This window comes from Buteo buteo, chromosome Z (assembly GCF_964188355.1).
Source record: "Buteo buteo chromosome Z, bButBut1.hap1.1, whole genome shotgun sequence".
Classification (NCBI taxonomy): domain Eukaryota; kingdom Metazoa; phylum Chordata; class Aves; order Accipitriformes; family Accipitridae; genus Buteo; species Buteo buteo.
This window is the reverse complement of record NC_134204.1, coordinates 74,744,990-74,761,359: the sequence shown is the minus strand read 5'-3', so window position 1 is coordinate 74,761,359 and position 16,370 is coordinate 74,744,990.

Here is a 16,370-nt window from a genome sequence, read left to right as displayed (position 1 = left end):
TCAAATACTGAGTAGTCTTTTGACACTTTCACTACTTGAACTGTATAAAGTTAATCATGGGAAATTATTCCTGACTCCAATATTCATGTTTCATTTTCATAATATTTGTAGCAAAACTTTCAAAAGTGGCCAAGTAAATGATGTTTAAGTTCTGTTGACTCTTAAAAGACTAAGGAACTAGTAAAGCCTACAGGTTTAGGAGAGCTTTGGTCAAATAAAGAGTTTTCAAAGGCTGGCCTTTGTACCTTAGTCACTTTGAAAATCAACTCAGAATCTTAAATTCCTCAGAAAAATGTAATTGTCATTCAACTGACATTTGAACCTTCCTTTTGAAAACCTTGCACTTGCTCCTGACCATGCTGAAGTTGATGGTCCTATTCTTATAGCACAGGATGAGTGATCTGAAAAAGCTTATTCATGTTTGTAGAATAATTATGTTAGATCCATGGCAAATGAGCTGTATAAATGCTATTTTTTTTATATCTTTGTGATGATAGTACACTGTACTAATGTCTTTGAAATTTAGAAAAGGGAGAAAAGACTGAAAAATGAAATCCAATTTAATTTTTTAATTTAAAATATATCTAGTAAAACAACAAAAGAAAAGGCTGTACCTCTTGACTTGCTACTTCAAGACAAATTTACTTCCATCCAGTGTGAAAACTCTGTAATTAATTAGCCATGGGAAGAATAATTATTGCTGATCTTGAGTCAGCTTTCAGCCAACCACGGATGACTACCACACCGTTCTGATGTCACTGAAGCTTTTTTGGGACCACAGAGCAAAATTTTTGTGTGGTGGACTGATTTGCCTGAGGGTAGTCAGGATAATACCCTTTCTTCTCATTTCAAGATTTTTATGCGTTCTAACTTCCCAATCTTTCTCATATGAAAAAAACCTCATCTCCCTTGTTATTTGTCTTGAACACGTGCCTTTCACAGAAACCTTTGCTGATGATGTATTCCTAAAATCTTTTCAGTGTTTTGGTGATTGGACTTAAAAAGACAGGAACAAAGTTAGGTTATGTGTAGTTAAGCATAGCAAAGGGCTTGGAAAATAAGATTTAGAACTCTTTTTCATTGAGAAAGGTATATGATTAGTTTTTTGGGTTTTTTTCTGAAAGCTTTTTAATTCCTTTTTTGAGATTACACATTCTTATTTCTTGTTACAATTTGAAATATTGCATGTGTAAACCAAGTGTTTGTGTATAAAGTAGTGAAGTTGTGTCTCACTTCTTTTTTTTCAGATAGCAAATACTGTGTACATCCATTTGCAATATACTTTTAATAATGTACTTCACTGAAGAAATTTCAGATTCATTCATATGTTATGCATTCTGAAGAGCTGAACTATGTCACACGCTTACATGCACTCCCCTTCAGGTTCCCTAATTCATTTTAAATCCTCTTAGACTTAAACAATCTTTTTGATGTAGAAAAACCATGCTGTGGAAGATGGGGTTTCCCACTGAGGTGCCTGCAACATGTGATGAAAAGGAATGAATGGAATGCTCTGTTCCAGAGAGGATTACCAGAAAGGTGCATTCACTAAGTCACAGAGTTTACTCAAATTGGGAAATGCCCTTGTTTCATCCAAGGATCACCTCTTCATTCACAGGAGTTAGAGAAACATGCATGACCAAATGCGATTTCACTGGCATACTTTAGGTCTGAATAGATATTTTGTGAAATATTCCCCCACAACTCTCCTTCGGTGACCCTGATTGAGTGTAGTATTTGGAATAATTTTTTTCTTTTCAAATATCCTACAAAAAATATTGGATTTCTGCAGTCTGTTTCTTCAGGCTGGACTTCTTTTTTATTTAACTGAAACAAGAAAATGAAGAAGGAAATTATCTATTGCACTGTTTTTTCCTTTTTCCATCTCTCTTTTTCTTTCCTAGTGTCAAACAGATGGTTCCCAATGTATTTCTGGCTTATTTTTCTGCTGGAAAAAAAGACCTACATAATCTGTAGATTGAGAAGTTTTGCAGAAGTTCTTACTTATGCATTTTGAACACGTGAACTTTTGACCTGGTTTGATTTAGTATAAAAATATCCTAATTTGTTGAGTACATTTTGGTTGCTTAAGGTAACTCTTTATAATACCATAGGTACAACTGTATATGTTTGCAAGGTTGAAATTCTGGGGTGCCTTTTTGTGGATATTTCCTTAAAATACGTTGTTACAGCTAGTATTTTTGTTGGTCTGTTCATAAAAGAATACAAAAAAGAATGCAACCTACACAGTAAAATTAGATTTTATTTTTTTTTTCCAAATATATGTCTCTAACAAGAGACAGATGCAGAAAATAAAGTGGTGAGTAATACTGGAGCAACTCTAGTACCAGGCCTTGGAACTAATAATTATGCTTGTTTTGTACATTTTCTTTAATTTTCCTTAGTGAGAAAACAGCGCTAACAAAAAGAATCTTACAGAAAGTTCTGTCCTTTGGAACTGACTAGCAATTCTTCATACTTACAGTAAATAAATAAATAAATAAATAAATATAGGCAGAGACAGATGCAAAGTTATGTGCATATATAAAGTATAATATTGAATATATCTATATAATATAATTTTATTGTTATGTAATAAAATGTTATACTTAATATGGTGTGTGTGGCACACATATATATATTTGTTTTTTCCCCCAAAGAGGAAACAGATTATATTTATTGAATAGCAAAGAAGGGCTGTGAGATTTCTCAGACATTTTAGACCACCCATTGCTGAGTCTGTGCAAGGCTTTTACAAAAAAGATGACTTTCCTCGGGAAATCTGTTTAGAGACTTCTCTTTCCAACTGCATTATGCTGGATACTTTTTGTACCATCAGAGGAAGGAGGCTATACAGGCTGAGAGTATATAATCTCTTAACAGGTCTCTAGGTTCACCTGGCCACATACATATATACATATATATATAAATATATACACTCTTGGAAACATAATCTTTCTCCTTTCTTCTATTTGGGAGATATTTTTGTTGGCTGCCATAGACTGGGGACAGAATATCTTTAAACGTGTCTACTGAAGTGTATTTCACTTCAGAGAATTTTTTAAAGTGCTGATAACCCTGACTTTAGAAAGGCTTGCAGGCCATCTAATTTTTAGCCTAGTCCAACAGGTTGGCTGAGGAAAGCAGAACCACCCACGCTGGCAGAGTGGGTTAGGACAGTGATTACATGAGTTATTAAGCCCAGTTCTCTGCAATTTAATGTGATGAAATAATAGACCTGTAGATGTACAGAGCACCCATCCCACCACCTCTAAATTTCACATCCTAACCTTCCAAAAAGTATGGTAAAAGACTAAAAGCTACAATTATGAAATACCAGTGAAAAACCTGAGGAGAAATCAGAGACTTTTCCAGTATCTGAGATTTCAGGGCAAGAGAGAAATCATTTGGTAACATCTGTACACAGCTTGAAAAGGTAACAATCCAGTCTAAAACTCCTTCCTGACATCAGACCTGTCAGCTAATTTGGTTTTGTGAAATTACAAAATATTATTTGCCAGATGTCTGAGATTTCCGAGTAGTAGGAGCACTGGCTTATCACACCTTATTCCAAGGTCTACTTCTAACCAACATGTAAAGCTTTAAAAGGAGATTTCCAGAAGCTAAGTTGTGAACCCAGGAACAGAAGTTCCTTCCTGGCCACCTCAGGCATGGGACTAATGCAGTGTAAGTACAGTACAAGCAGTGAGGCAATCATCTCCTTTAAAACCTGTTAAGAGATACCAGCTCATGCATACTTAGGTGACATAAAGCCCCAGCTCAATTTTATACCTATAAGAATTTTCCCATCTACCACACAGTATTTCATAAAATTCTCAGGTGCTACCTTTAAATAGTTTCCTTGAAGTACTGGAGTCTTTGATACTTACCTGTTACCTAGAAATAGAATAAGGACTGACTTTTAGATCCCCATGGAGAACTTATAATATCATTACTTCCAAAAACTGTGTATCTGTAGGCGTCTCTAACTGTATATATTGCTGATATTTGAATGGTGATCCTTGCTCCCATAGTATTATTTTGTCTCTTAAATTCTAGTGAGACTCTAAACTTTAATAGCATTGCCAATTGCATTTCTTGTCCTTGCCTCACTGCTTGTACTGTACTTACACCGGGATCTTGTTCCTTCTTCGTCTTTCTCAATACAGAGGCAGTCAGTAATAGGCCAACTTGGGACTCACACAGTGCATTGTAAGATTAGACATTTGTGCTTTAGGAACAACACCATGGATGCATAATTCATAACATACAACTGATATTTTTTCTTATGTCTAGTTGAAATAAACATTTTGTAACAGGTCAAAATAATGTACTCAATGTACAGGCACCTCTGATTGTCCTGAAATTAAACTCTGCATCTCCATGTTAAAATCTCTTGATGAAATTTATTCTTTCAAAATATGTATTGGAGATTGGACTTTTTTCCCATGTTGTTGTATAAAACCTTTCTCATATTTCTATTCCATACCCATAACTGTATGAAGTAGACTGTTTTATGGTTTTCCAGGATTTTATTTGAGTGCTACATTATTTATATTATTACTAACTCTTCACTCAGGTCTGAGTTGTCTTTATATTAAAGGCTTCTAGAAAAACACTGTGTAAAATTTAAATAGGGAAAAGTATGTTTTGATATTTTAGGTTCAAGGTTCTTTTTCCATCGTGAGTTAAGGCAGAGTGGAGCAACAAAAGGAGCAAAAAGGGTCTTTCATTTGTAGAGAAGAGATAATGGGCTGTGAGGTAATGGGAGGCACTACTTGAATCAATGCAGTCCAGAGAAGCTGTGATGAGAAACAGGAAGCAGAAACACTGTGAAAATTGCTTCGTATATCTATCACCTTATCACACGTGGCAGGCTTACACCTGCCGATATTACCCCAAGAGCTTTCTGTGCTGTATAGTAATTCAGAAGTGGCTTTTGGGTAAGTTTGGCTTGGTCATATGAACTAAAAGGTAACAGGAGTAGGTAGTAATATAGAAGAGCAGTGCAGGCTTTGGAGAGGAGCTCTCTGTCCCTTCTGCACCTCCACCTACTACAGCCCAAGATAAAAATCTCTAGACAGAAAAACTGCTACAGCCTAAAGCTGAAGAGAATTATGCATTTTTCTTTTCAAGTAAGATGCCACAGATACCTAGCTGGTTGTCTTTTATGGGGTACTAGGAGCCCTTGAGATGTAAGTAAAGATAAGGAACCAACTCTATAGATGTCAAATAAACACCAAAAACATGAAGAAAGAAAGTCTAGAAAATAAACTTAGAGATATCCTTTTTTTTTTTTTAATGTTGTTCTAAGACCCTTTTGTCTGTCTATGTGTTTGTATCTGTACACCAAGAGAGAAGGAAGACATTATTTCATGTCTAGTGGAAGGAGGCAAGCTGTGTCTTATTTCCCATCATGTCAAAGACTTGGTGTCTTCATACTGGATATTATAGTATTATGTTTTACTGTAGTTACTATACAGTTCAATATCCTGAAAAAAAGCTTTTATTAAAAATATTGAGATATGAAAATACAAAAAGAAATTCAGAGAATAACAGAGATCTAGAATCAAATGTTCATTTGCCCATGTCTCTAATCTCACAACCTTGAATATTGTAGTTAATCTAGTCTGCTAATTTTGAGGGACATCAAGGTGACAGTCTTCAAGCTGCTAAATTATTTTTTGTCTAAATGCTTCAAAGTATGGTCCTGGTTGTCAATCTTAAATGGCTAACTAGTCTTGTTAGGTTTAACCATAAGTATATACAGAGGGTCTTCATATAAGAACTTGTATACACATAGTAGGGCTAGCTGTTCAGCTTGGCTCATGTTCTTGTGAGGTTTGCAGTGGCAAGGATTGTGAGGAACAGAAAAAAAATATGAGAAAATGCAGACGAATGCAAGTATTTGAGAGAGAAATGAAGAAAGCACATGGCTGTGAGCTGGCAGGTGTGGCCGAAAGAATGCAGTAACAGGGATTGAAGGTATGTGGCAAAAACTGGATGCTGGAGAAGGGACTTGAGTCATATGTTGTCTAGGTAGGCAGTAAAACTGAGACATTCAAAGTTGGTCCCTGCTTATGAGGAGGTAAAGAGCTTAAGGGAAGTCTCCTTGCAAACAGTGTCTGGGGAAGCCAGCATTTTGTTTGTGCCGTTCAGAATGAGAGGAATAGAATAGAATAGAATAGAATAGAATAGAATAGAATAGAATAGAATACAATAGAATATTTCAGTTGGAAGGAACCTACAACAATCATCTAGTCCAACTGCCTGACCACTTCAGGGATGACCAAAAAGTTACAGCAAGTTATTAAGGGCATTGTCAAATGCCTTTTAAACATTGACAGGCATGGGGCATCTACCACCTCTCTAGTAAGCCCCTTCCAGTGTTTGTAGGCAGTACAAAAGATGCTTCTTGCATCTATTGTACTGTCTTCCAAGATATTTTTCTTTTATTTTGTACACGTGAGTAAAAGATACTTAGTACCCACCGGGGGAGACCCATAGTTAAATAGTTTATATCTGGAGAAGCAGTGAAAAAAGTTTCCTTTAAGCCATCTTTAAGCTATTGACATTTCGGTGAATAGCAAACAGTTGAAATACACCCTAGAATTTTCTTCCGGAACATTCAAATTTTCATTACCTGGCAGAACTAAGTGACATCCATGAGGACTCATGTCCCTGATGAACAGTGCCCCAGGTGGAGGGTGCCTTCCTTCCCTACCCATGTGAGGTGCTTGCCCAAGCCTGTGACGTGCTCTTCTGAGTATGGGTGCATCTACAGGAGAAAAATGAAAAAAAAAAAAAGAGCTTTTCTGATACTGTTGCTGGGATGTGTCTCATGAATTAACTGCTGCCCATCATTGAATAAATTCATAGCTGAAAGTTTCCTATCTTAGAAGCAGAAATTTAAGTGTAACAAAAGACAGGTGTTTGCTTGTATTGGGAGCATAACAGTAGTTTGTAAGATAGAAGTCAGAAGGATGAGTACATACAGAGAGCAATTTTTTTCAGTTTGTACTTTAAATTCTCCATTCTTGTCCTGAACCATTATTAATGACAAGTTTTTAGCCACGTCTACTTAGTTAATCAAAAATAAAATTTCAGAAGTTGAAACAAGTGTGGTATCTTGACCAGACTAGAATTACTGAGCTTTCAAAATATACATATGTACATATGTTCAGCCTGAAATAGAGAAAAAGGTTAGAAGAAATAAGAGAAACATGCAAAGAAACTTCAGTGTTCATATTTTAAAGAACTAAGGTTAGGGGTTGCAAAAGTTCACCGAAATCAAGAAGCATGGTGTGCTTCTCCTTTACAGCTAGAATTTTAATTCTCGTGCATCTAAGCTACTCACATGGTTTGTTGTGGGTTACTTGTATGGTTTATTGTGGTTGTGAAGCAAATGCCTTACCTTACAGGCCCATTATGAGAGTTAAAGACTCTCAGATTTGCAGATAGATATGTAGGAGAAGGGAATTCATACAATCTGAACAGAGTTAAAGCAAGCGAGATCCTTAACCAGGGTCACTAGTCATCATTTCACTAGTGTTTCTTCATTTCAAAGTATCTGATATTATTGAATAATATTTAGCTGGCAGGACAACACAATGAGTGAATTGTGAGGCAGGAAGACTGGAAGTGAGGTGATGCAATCTAGTGAAGAAGAAAGGTGAAATAAGAAATATATATAAAGAAAGATTGACCAGAAAATCTTTAATAAAATTATTCTATATCACCTGAGAGTAGAGTACCAAAGAGAAGATATCAAACTGGCAGTAGAACTGGAAGTCCAAAAGGTGTAGGAGAAATGAGACCTACAGAAAACTGGAGGTCATCAGAGTATGGCCATGGGTGACCTTGCTGAGACGGTATAATTTCTTCTTTCATAATTGTAAATGCTTTTCATAACAGTATCACTAACTCCAAAAGCTGAAAGTTATTTATAAGACTCAATGAATTTTTATTGTCCTTACTGCTTCATATATAATCCATAATTTCATATATAATTCATTCCTCTGTAGTTGTTGAAAAATTGTAATTTTGCTACATACAACTTACTGAAAACTCAACGTTAGGAATATTAACTACACAAGGCAGTTACCAAGTAATTCCAGCCTCATGTTGCTGTTATGCATCAAGGGTCAACAGCAACATAGTTGACTCAGTTTTGGTCACATCTCTTACTGAAGATGGTGTGAGGCGAAGGAGCCTAGCTGAAATGTAATGCCTCAGCCTGGTTTCTACCTGTAGAATTTTTTTCCCTATATTCCAGTTAAGGAAGCTGGATATAAAAATCAATGACGGGGATACATCTGGTGTCATTAAATGTCAGCTAAGTGATGCTGTGTGTCCTATAAAGATTGAAAGTACATTTTTTTAGTCTTGTCACAGCTTTGGTGAAGCTCTGCAGTCACCTTGAAACTATTCTAAGACTGCCATGTTCAGACCTTATCATCAGATCCATGTGCTTTACTTTTCTTTGGGGTTGCATAAGATCCCTTTGTCTCCTCTTCAAGTGCCCTCTCTGTCCTGAGAACCACTGGTCACCTTCTTACACTATGGCATTCTTAATAACCTACAAAAATTCCCAGTGCCTTGCACAGCCTACTTTACAAATTCTTATGAGGAGGCTAATTTTAATATAAGGTTTCCACTGATATTTCTGTTTATTCTGAGTTACCCCAATACAAAAAATACATGAGATTAGATTACAATGGGTAAGGTTCATCACTTAAGAGAAGAAGGCACTGTTTAATTTGTTTTGTCACATTTACTGACATTAAGTTTGAGGCAACTGGAGTAGTATTCATACTTGGGATATTGAATTGAAAATAACAGTACTGCCAGAGAACCAAATACATGGGAACACCAAAGAATATCACTATTTTCTCATTGTCATTGCTGCTTAACTAAGGTGTCTTTCATGTAGTGATGCTTGACAAGTACTTTCTGTGCAGCACTAAGAAATGCAATTGTTAACCCTTCATATAACCACCAACAATTTTTTTTTCATCTAACTGTTTTTCAGTGCTTTTAGTTATGGGACTGAATGAATCCAAGGATGTTCTGTTCACTGAAAAATTTTGGGTTTGAACAAAGCTCGTATTGAGAATAACTGAATATTATTGTTTGACAGCTGTATGTCGTTCTTAAAACTATTGGTGGTCTTAATATGTTTATTTGAGAAATAAGGTGGGTGCTTAGTATAGGCACGGCCATAGTTAATTTGATCCTTGGATACTTGCTCCATTTACATTTGTGAAGTGAGTTTGTGAAGTTCTTTACCTCTAGTGGATTTCTGCATTATCAACATCATTTCCTGCAGAACTCCCTTCTGGAAGATGAACTTCAGTAGTTAATGGCTAGCAGGCTTCTGAAAGGCAGGATTATTGGTAGGGGACTGTTTGTCCTGGGACACCAGATGAATGTTTTAATCTCTTTATATAGTTTCTTAATTCCCTGTATTTCTTAGTGTCTTCTTGTATTTAGCTTGTTTTCTTCAGATTGCCACTCCAATGATCATATGTTCTGTTCTGATAACCCCTTAAAAGCCAATTAACAATTCCCAAGCCTCACAAGATGTGCTAGAGCCATTAGAAGATTTCTTCATAATCACATGATGTAATAGTTTCAGACAATCAAGTAAATGTCCTGAATTTGATTAATATAATTTGCGGGGAGAGGCGAGCAGCCAAACTTCTGATGGCCAAATATGTTACTAGGAAGCTGCTGGAGGCTATAGAAAACCTGGATGCCTGAGACAAAAGGGAGGTCATAATTGCACATTATTCCTTTTCTTTTTTTTTTCCCCAGACATGTTTTGAAAAATTATCATAACTGCCCAGTTATGGTCGGGGAGGTTGTAAGCTAACAACTTTCAATTGCATCAGAATATGCCGTCAAAGTATAGGTATGTTATGTGTGGTTTATGGTTTTTCTCCAGTGATGATGCTCACGTTTCTCTAACTTATGGCATAGTCTGAGTCTGGTTTAAAGAAATCCAAATGGGAGGATTACAATATGTCATCAGGACAATGCTGACATTGTATTCTAAGAAATTCCTTTACTTCGGAAGTATTCACTGTTATCGACAATACTTCTTTTTTTTGGTTTCTTTATGTCAAGTACTAACATTCTGAAAACATCAGACCACCACACATAGAGTAATGATATATATAGGTTTTCCTGGTGATAGAAAGAAAAGGAATGTCATTCTTTTTAATGACTTTAACACTTCCACAGAAGAAAATTGATTCATTACACAGACTTACAGTAGGTTTAGCTAGAGAATTACATTTTTGTTAGTGTCTACCCTAAGGAAATTTACTTGCCGCTCTCTTCCCTTCTCCCCAAAAAACACCAAACCAAACAAAAAATCCCACCTTGGGTACAAACATACCCAGATACGAAGCAGTATCAGCATGGCTTATGTATCCTACTAATAAGCCCCAGCTGTCGTGGGAGTAGCTGACGTGTATTCCTCAGGCTCTTTGTTTAGGACTGTCACAGACTCATGAACATCTGCTTTCCCAGATATTGAAATTAATGGGAAAATCTATATTAAATTCAGTGAAGGAAAAAAGTCTGGAATGAGAATCCCTCTGCCCATATGTATTTCTTTTCCAATATATTAAGATTTAAATCCTTTGCCCATACATTACTAAGTGCTGCACAGGGGCTACTAACATATTTCCTGTTGAAGACAATGAAAGTCACACAACTATAATTCAGACACCTCAGCAGTTTTAAAGGCATGTTTAAAATGTATTCAGGCAAGATATCACTACACCTATATCATGCAAAGCAATGTAAAGGAGAGGAAAACTGAAAAGTCCAGTTTGGTTACCAATCCATTGGACTTCCAATCCATTATGCTTCCATAATAGCATTACTTCAAATTTTCAGAGATTTTAACTACAGCTATAGATAGCTCCATTGGTCTACTGCAGCCATTAGAGAAATTACTACCAGTTCTGGGTGGGGTATCCTAACACTATCAGCTTGAGCTTATTTTGTGAGGAAAAAAACAGTCAAGCCTATGTCAAATATATTTTTTGCCATGTGAAAGACTGTAGTACTTCTAAATTGAGTTAACAAGCCATCAGGAGAGTATCTTTACTTGATAAAAAAGTCTAAGTATCATCTGCAGTGCTGTGGTAGATAAAAAAAAAGAAAAGCCATAGTAAATATAATTTTGCACAAAAGCAAGGAAAACTGAATGACATCTTTTTCTGCCACGAATGCTCAGCTGTGTTCAAAACCAGCTCACAGTTCTCATCAGGATCCAGGCCTGTTAGAAGGTCTTCTAGGCATTTACCTGATAAATGAACCCATAAAGTGATGAACCTGTTCTTCTGTGCGTTGTTGGCAATGTGCAACATTCTTCTGTGACTTTTGGCTACCAAAAAAATCAAAGTTCCTACAAATCAACCAGTTGAACTATCATTTTTTGAAGACTCTGAACTGACCTTGAATGCATAGATTTTATATAGATTGCTAATTGCATCATACCATGGATTTCATTACTACTAGAACCATAACAACAACTAGAGATCATTACAAAGCTATACTGTAAAATACACCAGTTCAGATGCTAATGCAGAAAAGAGGCTGATCAAGCCCATTCCATTAACAAAGAAATGCAGAGAATGATGAGCCTGGGGATCTGTGTGATGAAGCCATAAAATGTGACATAAAGAGATGCAACTTTTAATGTTCCATTGATTTCACCTTTTTGCTACCCTACTCAAATTCAGCTAAAGTATTTTCTTTTGATATAGCTACTAATTTAAACTCCGAGCAAAAAGATAACATTTTTATAGGCTATTTATCTTGTATTATAGTATAAGCTGCTAGTGTTAAAGAGAGCTAAATGGAGATAAAAAATGTTACGATTTCTTGCTGAAAACTCAAAATACTTAGAGTTAAGTAAAAAGGTTTAATTTAGAATTTCATTTTTGTCTAAACCTCTTATCAGTTACACAAGCAGAGAGGACAGTATTATAGGCAATGGTAAAACCAAAAGTACAGAAAGTCACTTGGCAATTTTACAAAATATTTGAAGTTATTTCCTGTTTGTGAAAAACAACAGGAATTTATTTGGATTTATCTAAGCTTATCTGAAGTGAACTAAATTACTTACTTTAAGAAGGTTTTTTTAACTGCAGAGGTAAATTCCTATTTTAGTCTTTGTATGCATTTTAGTTACACCTATTTTTACTGTTTTCCCTATTTTTTTATTATTTTTTTTTCACACGTTAGCTGGACATTTTTCCAGGTGAGGAAAGAAGAAACTGGGTGGTGGGGGTGTGTGGAAGCTGACTCTAAAATAATCCACAAATAAATATTGAAAGTAACATTAAGACGGTATTCATTACAGGTGGAGTAAAATTTTTTAATGATTATGGCAACCAGTCTGGAGACTGAAAATGTGCATGTGAATTATGTCTTCAATTACACTTCAAACATCTTACATAACTGTAATCATACAAATATGATTTGAGGTCACAGTGGGGTATACCTGCTTTGGTTTTACATTCATGTCCTTTCAATGTTTCAAGCCCATGCCATCAGTTCAACTTCAAAAGAAATTCTTGTATAATTTCCAACTACATTCTGTAACTAATTTTTTTTCCTGCTTCCACTACTGAACAGTTTTCTCTCTGCCCTCTACCTGGTCCTCCCTTTTGCTTGGTAAAAAAGAGCTCTTTTGCTCTACAGCCCATCTATCTGAATTTTTTCCTCACCTTTGCCTTGCATTCCCTACACTAGTATGTCCAGGCAACCTCCTTGGAGAGCAAGGTTCATTTTCTCACAGAGGCTGTTTATTGATGAAGAGGAGTTGGAAAAACAGTTGAGATTAAGGAAATTGTTTCCAACAGAATTTTTTACCACAGATTTCCATTAGGTTATGTCTTTTTAAACACAGGTGGTTCAGCTGCCTTTTTTATTACACCCAGGTGGTACTGAGATGATGATGAAATCTGCTGTGTTCCAAATTGGCTGAGGTAATGTTTCTGATCTCAGAAACTAAGCAGGGTTGGGCCCTGTATAGTACTTGGATGGGAGACTGCCTGGGAATACTGGAAGACATAGGCTTTTTCAAGTAACCGTTAGGTGTGATGGAACCCTGCTTTCCTGGAGATGCCTGAACACCTGCCTGCGGATGGGAAGTGGTGAATGAATTCCTTGTTTGGCTTTTGCGTGCACAGCTTTTGTTTTGCCTATTAAACTGTCTTTACCTCAAACTACAAGTTTTCTCACTGTTACTCTTCTAATTCTCTACCCCATCCCTCCAGGGGGAAGTGAGCAAGTGGTTGGGTGGTGCTTAGTTTCCAGCTGGGGTTAAACCACAACAAAAATCTATCTTTTTTTCATGGACCCCAGTTGCTACCTGAAACAGCAGCTCTTACAAACTAAAACTTCATAACTTCTGCTGAAAACTAAAGAATTGTAATTATGGCCTTTATTATTACTACTGGGGGAAAAAAAGTCTTAGTAACTTTATTACAAGTTCCTATGGTAACTTTAATTTTAATTTGGTCTCCTCACTTTTAATGTTTCTTCTGCTAAACACCAAGACTAGAATATTGACCCTCTAGAGTGAAACAAAATGGCTGAAAACAAATAACATAGTACAGAATGAAGCATTGTGGATTAGCTGTACTTGCTATACTCTGAGAAGGTGAGCTTTCTCATTATTCCTTCCTTCTATCACATGAATGTACTTGGCAAAATAGGCAGGAGAGGTCTGAGAGATTTCAAACCTGAGTTTTCAGATCCACAGCAGATGGGAAGATGGCATAAATCTGCAGGTGTCAGAATAAGGTTTTCAAATGCTTTTGCACCCATCTCTGAATCTCTGATATCTCTGAATGCTGCATGGATATATGGCAATACTAGAAATTATATATGGGCATTGGTATTTGACATAATTTTTTTTCTTTGTCTAAGTGTGTGATCAGAAGTTTTCTAACTCACAGACTTCTCTTATGCTGTTGTGGGTTAGCCCCAGTAGGCAGGGAAGAACCTCTTAGCCACTCGCTCACTCCCTCTTTCTCCTCCCAAGTGATGGGGGAAGAGCAAAGGAAGAGTAAAAGCAAGAAAATTTGAGATTCAAGATTAAAATTACTTAATAGGTGAAGAAGTAGAATAAGAGAGAAAGAAAACAAAATAAAACAAGTGGTGCAAAGGCATTCACTCACCACCTCCCATGGGTAGACCAACGGCCAGCCCATTTGTCCTATGGGGTCGATGGTTAGCAAAGTCAGCATGGGATGTACCATTACCCTGATTGTTGCCTGTCTGCTGGGCTACAGCACAGCACCTTCTAATCAACACCTTTCTTGTAGGAGAAAACAGAGCAGTCTGAAAAATTAGAGACTCCAGCTCTTTTGCTTCTACTTGCTTATAAAAAGGAACTGTTCTCTCAACTTCCCAAAGGAAGGTGTCTCAGGATCATTTTGGGGTTTTATAATGAAACAGATAGACAGAAACCTAAGTCAGGGGCAGAACTCCTGTATGACACAGGAGGTGGGTGGATATGTTTGAGTAGTAAAATCAGTTTTCCACTAAATTTGGAACCAATTTTATTCTGTAATTATTTGTATACTTATTTAAAAGCTTCCATCCAAAACTATTTGATTTTCACTTGCAATGGATTGGGGGAGGAGGGGAGGAGGTACATATAATAACAGATGTTAACTGTACAAATATAAAAATTTGCTATATATAAGCTGCAAATATAAAAAGGTCACCACCATTCAGAATACTTGACTTACAGATTGGGTTTAGTTCTTCACTAACTTGTATTTATGTGAAACAGGAATGAAGGTGTAAATAACAATGGGTTTACATTTTTATGAAAGTTAGAAGAAAATAAGAGTCAAAACTGAATTTACAGATGAGCACATTTATTTCATTTGACAAAATCATTATGTGACAAAACTGCATTACAGTTTTTCCCTGCCAGGAATGGACTGTTTGATAAATATACTAATGATGCACACATCCTTTTAAATAAAATACAATTGCCTTAGGATTTTTGCAAGTGTAAGTAAATTTGCACTTTGTTATCTTTTTTAAAAAAATTCAAGCATGTTCAAACTAACAGACTTTTACTGTATCCATCCACCAATGTGGTTATCCCTGTCTAATCAGTTTTGCTACATTGCTACAACAATTTTGCTTGACATGGCATTGAATTGGGGCTCAGAAGGCAATCAGCAACTATCAACCATAATGGCTATTCATTACACTTGCTGACTGAGCAGTTAGTAACTTACTATGCCACTGCTTGTGTATGTGCTAGTCTTTCATGTACTCTTTTTTTGCATTATAATACTTTGGACACATAACGCATGCACATTTGAAGTCACATGCAAACTTTGTCTCAAATTCTTACTGCATTTAGAATGGAAAATGGAAGAAACATGAAGTGGAAGAAATATGAAGTAAACAGTGACAACAGAATGACATATTGCTCTACTAATGTGGACCCAGACTTCCTCTCTCTGCAAATAATACATATCTCACTCTGTTGTGATACAAGCCACCTTGCAGACAGAAGTGAAAAAAATAGGGTAATAACTCTGGTGAAATGTAGATGTGGATTGAGGTGCAAACATGTATTTGGACATTCTGTTATTGATCCGTAAGTGGTTGAATTGCTGATACTGGGATGCTGAACTGATAAAATGGATAGAGTGTAGTTGTACATCTTTTCACAGAGGAACAATTCTCAGAAATTACATATATCAGTAAAATACTAGACAGCTGTCTGTCTCCATTTTAAAAATGACATTATATAAAACAGCTCTACTGACAAATTCCTGATACGCACAGCATCAAGGAAACTGTTGCATGGAGAGACCACATGTTTGGATTGAGGCAAAGGGCTTGTTGGGAAAAAAAATATATATATGTGGCCATAATATAAAGGAGTGGTAGTAGTTGGTAAATCTAGCACTAAATGCTTCTAATTTGACTTGGAAAGCATCAAGCAAAAGGATGTCAGGAAGGACTGCCTTTTCAGCTGTTCTTTGAATACAAGATGGATCAATATGGTTGCAGCATTAGCTCAAGACTCAACTTCCTCAAAGAACAGCCATGAAATAGCCATGTGATTGATTCTAGCTGCATATGTTTTATCTTAAGTATGCACACAGCATACCTACCATACCTTGGTTCACACCAGTCCACTTTCTCCTAATAAACATGCTTACTTCTACTAACAGCAGTGCAAAAAATGGTGATGCACCTCTCACCATGACAGTCTGTTTAGATAGGATAGGGAAGTGTACACCAGTCATTGTCACTTTGAATGGATTGTTTCTGACAGAACATGGCAACATGTTCAAGAGTAATCA